Here is a 6,000-nt window from a genome sequence, read left to right as displayed (position 1 = left end):
CTTAAATAAGGGACCAGGAAAATGAATATAAGAAAGTGAAAATCAAAATCAACAAAAAACTATGAACCAGAGACACTTTTTGGGGGGTGGGGGGCGGGAGGGGAAGGATTGGGGTCAGAATGGGGCGTTTGCAATTGTATGGGGGAATATAAAAATAAAATTTAATATTTAAAAAAAAATAAAGTGATTAAAAGAAAAAAAAATTGTTAAATGCAAGTATAAGGTTTAAATATTTAATTCACTTTTCCTGGTTTGCTATAAGGTTTTGTTTTCATATTGATGAGAAATACTTACAGACAAATTGATGATTTTCATTCCTGCTCATAAATAATGTATCATAAATATGCTTTATTTTTCCAGTTTTATGAATGAAGTTTTCAAATTGGGCTTCAGGACAAAAATATCATCTTTCAACTGAAGACAAGCAACTTTATTTGGATGTAAGTGTAAGACAATATGCACTTAACTGTGTGCTTAGTAAGCTATGATCTTGTTGCCTATGCAACCCTAAATTACCCCAGGTTTTCCTATGAGCCCCCACATTCTTAATTCATTGCAAACTCTCATTGTGTATAAGAATAGGAAATAACCTAGATGATATTTCCACCTAAGGGGACCACATAGGAACAAAATATATGAAGTTACATTGTGATTTTTATTTATTTTATTTTAATCTTTTTAAAATAATAATTTATTTGTTTTACTTATGTTAACCCCATCACCTATTGTACCATGGGTACCCACCACCAAGTCCCCCCACTCCACATTCCATTGTGCTTTCTTCTCTATTTGCATCTCCTCCTCCTTCCTGCTTTGGTCGCTTCTGTTCTATAGCCTGTTTTCCAGAGGTGGCTTTTAAGCTTGTCTTTCTAGGGTTCTTAGTCTGGCCTCTCCATATTCTACCCTGTATTGGTACAATTGAAAACTTTATTGGTACAATTAATATTACCTTATTTTATGTTGTTTTCTTTATCTCTTGAATCAAGATAATTTGACTCCCAATCAATTGAATCTTTATGACTCTTAGTTAAACACTTAAAAAGATCGCTTTCCTAATCTTAATAATTGGCATGTGTCTGCTATTATCAGAGACCCTTCTGTTGCAGAATTAATACAGATAAAAAGTGACACTGAATCTATGAGTGTTGCACCACCATTAGGAAAGCGTAATATTTTTCAATATCTTTCTCCACCTATTTGTCAACTACATCGAATTGATTATTCTCCTGTAACATTTTATTCTGTTTGTGAAACCCTGTCCTTAGCCATCTTCTTCCAAGCGCCTATCATAAATTATGAAATCAGTGGCATAGCTTGTCTGGCACACATAAAATTGATAGCTTCCCTTTCTTATATTAGCATAATCTGCCAATTTATTATGAAAGAGTGAATGACATGCTTGCAATTAGAACTGGTCATGACAAGTCACTTGAAAACTTATTGATGGTGGGTGAGACACACTTTTTAATTAAAATGTAAGGCTGAGTTGACTAGCCAAATATCCTTTTCTCCTTATTCATCACATGTATTGAGTCATGTATTTGCTTATTTCTGTTATTTTAAATTAACACGATGAGTCAGGATGGCATAGAGAAGACATGTCCCAGGGAAAACACACAGAATAGCATCATGTGTTTTTCAGGCAAGCAAGTCTGCTGCTTAGAAAAATACCAGCAGAAACTAGGAACATTAAGAATGATGACTTGGGTAAATTCTTACACGATCACTGGTCACTTTGAAATTTAATGACTGACCACTAACGTCAACTCAGTTGTTTTAGGTAAGGTCAGTTCCCCCCACTTTCACCCACTTTCTTTTATAAAGTTTTGACTTAGGCAAGAGATTCCCAGCCCCAGTTGCAAAGTATCCTTGGGGTTATTGTGATCTCAAAGGATATTGTGAAATTGTCAAGGCAAAATGGATTGCGATGTGACTTAGCTTTTTTTGCAAGTGAAATCTGAACAGGGAAGCAGCCCTGAGAGGAGGCTTGGTGGATAAAGAGGTAGGTTATGAATCTAGCAAACGATTACAGGGTGTCAGAGCTGCAGCCTCGGTGGCTGGCAGTGACTCCGCATCCATCCCACAGACATCTGTGGGCGAGGGCAGGGGATGAGAAGCTACTCATCTCTCTGTAATTTACATCGCCACCGCATTCCTCTGTGGCTGCACAGCTCTGCCCTAGAATGCTCACACGTACTTCTGTTTGTTCAGAAGGGTTTCCAGAAGACTTCAGCATGCACTCTTCTTCATGGGGGAGAGGGGCTCGCTGCCTTTTGATGAAATTGGGGATTCTGTTTTGTTTCTATTTTTTTTGTGCTTGGACTTTGCATTTGTTTCAGAATACAGTGTCTGACCTCTAGGCAGCTGCTTCTGCTTTGAGACGTGACAGACTGTGCAGTGAGTCTGTCTTCTCCAGTGACGATGCCTGTGATGTATTAAGTAGAGGAACCAGCGCCTTTCTCCCATGTCTGTGGTGAGAAGAGGTAAATGTTCTGGCAAAATCCTTCCAGGATAGAAGAATCTCCATCAAGTCCTGTCCCTGATGGTTTCCAAATGAGAATATCTCATTCCCATTTGCCTTTCCCTCCCTCAGTCTGTTTACTTCTGTCTGTGTTTTTACTAAAAGTTCTGTTACAGGACAACCCTGATATGAAATGGGTTGCCTGACTGTGGATCCTCACCTACATGCTTAAAAGGGACTTGCAATAATACTCGAGCACACACAAAAGGTTACTGCAGGCACACACAAAATAATACTGCAGGCACACACAAAAAGGTTAATAAAGGGTTTATTTACAAAAGAAGGGGGAATGAAGAAATGAATAACTCAGGGACAAAGAGAGGGAGATGTATTCGTGAACGTGTCCTACCAGTTCTGCTGACCTGGAATCCCAATGCCACCCTGAGAGCTGGCAAAAAGCCAGGAGACCCCCAAGCCCACATGTCTGTTTTTATACCAGACCTGGCTGCTTATCTCCACCCTAAGATCCCAGCAACCCTCCCTTCAGTGATGATGGGATTTGTAGTTCCTGGTGTCTTGATGGCTTTGGTCTGGAGTGGGGGGTGGAGCCCACAAAACCGGTATGGAGTTTGCTCAGGACATCCGTTCCCCCTAACAGTTCTAGGTCATTCGCAAATGGAGTTGAACTTCTATGTATGTTTTAACCACATAATTCATCAGCTTGCTTTATTGTCATTAAAGGCAAAACCTAGAAAATGTCCTTCAGGATGATCGAGTTCAATCTTCCCTTCTTGATGATTGAAGGAAGTGAAATTCAGTCACGTCTCACAATAATTCCTGTTAATTTGCAGGAACAATTAGTGAAACCACTAAGACTAAAAACTCCATCCTCTGGACTAGACACAGTCTCAGGTCCTTTACTAGATGACTCTTCCCTTTTCTACAGAAATAAGTTTTTATTTCAAAGACCTATCAGAGTATTTGTGAGTAAGTGAGCATGGAAATTTGTGTGACCATAGAAATCCTTGGTTAATTGCTGGAACTAAATTTGGAATTTGCCTTCTTGCAGGCCTGTTATAGTGAAGAGCTGATTTCTTCAGCAATAACACAGCATGTGTTTGGATATCACAGTCAGTTATATGTAAATTTACAGTTTTAAGTTGAAGGCTAAACAGATAAAGCCAACTGAGTCACAAACAAGAAAAAATGCAGACCCAGTTGTAAATAAGACAGACAAGGGTTTGGGTCTTCCCCTGGTGCTGTCTCTGACTTTTTATTTTTATTTATTTTATTTTTTTTTTTAAGATTTATTTATTTATTTATATAAGCACTGGGTACAGTCAGAAGCACGGGAGGGTGAGAGAATTCACCAGAGCCAGAGTGGGGAGCAGAGCAGGCAGAAGGACTGAGGTACACTGCTGAGGGGAGCAGCGGGCGGCAGGAGAGGTCTCCGCGCCATGTGGGACCCTCCTCTGGTGGCCAGGGAGCAGCCAGGAATGGAACGGCGCTGCAGGAGCTTCTGGCAGCTTTGCAACCCAGTGCTCAACCACTGCACCACTGGGGAGGCCCAATCTCTGACTTTTTTAGGCTTTAGATTTCAGGGAGTGATTTTCCCTACCATCCCTACAAGTAAGCAAAACAACATTTTTAACAGAGAACACATTCAAGTTTGAGGTAGGATCAACTCAAGATGAATTATTTGCTTGGGGATATTTTGTGGAGGACCCAGCTTAGGTAGATGACAGAAGTGGCTCATTGATCTTTCTTAAAACCCTTCTGATTCTCTGTCCCGGATCTTGGTTAGAAATCAGAGCAGTTTTCTTATGCTTTTCTGAGACAACTTTTTATAGATGTGTGTATCATAGTTATTATCATCAGTTTGATAGGACTTTTAATAACCCAGTTATAAGATGTTACAATGAAATTGGAGTTTGATGAAGGAAGAATAGATACGATGTGCTTACCTAAGTCAATTCCATCCTTCCCGAAATGTAACCACTTGAGCTCTCCAGGCACAGAGAGATATCCTAGGCTTTTTTTTTTTGTTTTTTGTTTTTTGGGGTTTTTTTGTTTTGTTTTTGTAATGGAGCAAAGAGATATCCTCGCTTTACCATCAGAGTCCTTTAGTATCTTTGCATCATTTTCAGCAATTTTCTGGGTTCTTCTATTCCATCTCCTTCACTTTCCAAATTTATAGAGCATATGGCTTAGGAATTATGGTTCTACACCAGGGTGGATGACACAGGACACAATAATATTTTACTTGGTTTTATTCCATGCATGCAATAGCAATTTAAAGGCAGATATGTTTCCTTTTCCTATTACTGATAGAAAAGGAATATTTTATTTTCATTCATTTTATAGTTACAAAATAGTATTTGCCTAGCACTGTCCTAGGGACTTTATAAACATCAACTCATTTAAATCTCACAATATCTCTATGGATAATGTGTTTTTCTTATTATTTTATATAGAAGGACCTGACACAGAGGAGTAATATGTCCAAGGCTGAGAATAAGTGGTGGAATTCGACTGTGAGCACTAATGGACCAGCTTCTGATTCCTTGCTGTTTCCTTGATATTTAGCATGCTCCTTCAACATTACGAAAAAGATATTTAAGAGATGTTACTGAATGTGAATAATTCTAATTGTAGTAACTGGTATTACGGAGATAAACAAGCTATTACACAATGAGAATGGCAGAATCTGCCCACAAATGGCTTCTGAAGGACCATTATCCTCTGTCCTCTATAGAGTCGATGATTCTTCAGTCGCTTAATTGAGCTCTGTTTTTGAAAAAAAGATTTATTTCTGCATACAAGAGCTGGGGTGCAGGCCAGAGGTGTAGGGGGCAGTGGTGACAGGATTCACCAGAGACAACATGGGGTACAGAACAGGCAGACTGACTGGAATACACTGCTGAGGGGAGCAGCAGGAGGAACAGGAGAGGCCTACTGTGCCATATGGGTCATATCCCTGGCTGGGGACAGATCTTATGCTGTGATGGCTGCCTATAGCTTCACAGTGCTGAGACTTAACCCCTTGCACCACCAGGGAGGTCCCCGAATGGTAAAACATCTTTAAGCACAGTTACCATAAAAAGCTAAGCAGGCATAATATGACATTTTTAACATATTCTGTTCTTACTCTAGTTCCATGAAGCAAGCGTCCAGGGAAAAATGTCACATTAGATTCAATCACAAAAAAGAGTAGCCAAGATAGTCTTTTTCGTTACCTTGTGTGTTTAAACATATGTATTATTATTATTGATATGTTTTAAGCAGTTTTTAAAAGAAAAGAAAATTGAACTGTTCACCACTACATTTGGAATCTAGTCCAAGCTTTGCCACTGACTTGGTTTGTAATCTATGGTGAACCACTTCATCTCCCTATTTCTCTCTTGCCCCAGTTAAATAGCTATCTGACCTCTTAAACATCAGAGTCAGACACTCCCTTGATGCTGTGTTCTCAGGTTTAGATAGACAGAGCCATATCTCTTGATTGTCACTGCAAGAAATATCTTTATCTTGCAGCAGTG

At 39.4% G+C, this 6,000-nt stretch overlaps 1 long non-coding RNA gene across 1 annotated transcript; it reads left to right on the top strand.

Annotated features, from left to right (window-relative positions):
* Window positions 1-368: 368 nt before the first annotated feature.
* Window positions 369-4,956, top strand: LOC129146568 (uncharacterized). The gene is made up of 3 exons (XR_008553434.1): window positions 369-440; window positions 2,340-2,483; window positions 4,936-4,956. It is a non-coding gene; the product is annotated as an uncharacterized LOC129146568 (long non-coding RNA).
* The last annotated feature ends 1,044 nt before the right edge of the window (window positions 4,957-6,000 follow it).

The sequence above is a fragment of the Talpa occidentalis genome, unplaced genomic scaffold (assembly GCF_014898055.3).
Source record: "Talpa occidentalis isolate TD23 unplaced genomic scaffold, MPIMG_talOcc4v2.1 talOcc4.3, whole genome shotgun sequence".
In the NCBI taxonomy this organism is placed as follows: Eukaryota; Metazoa; Chordata; class Mammalia; order Eulipotyphla; family Talpidae; genus Talpa; species Talpa occidentalis.
The sequence above is the reverse complement of the archived record's forward strand: the minus strand, read 5'-3'. Positions and strand labels throughout refer to the sequence as shown.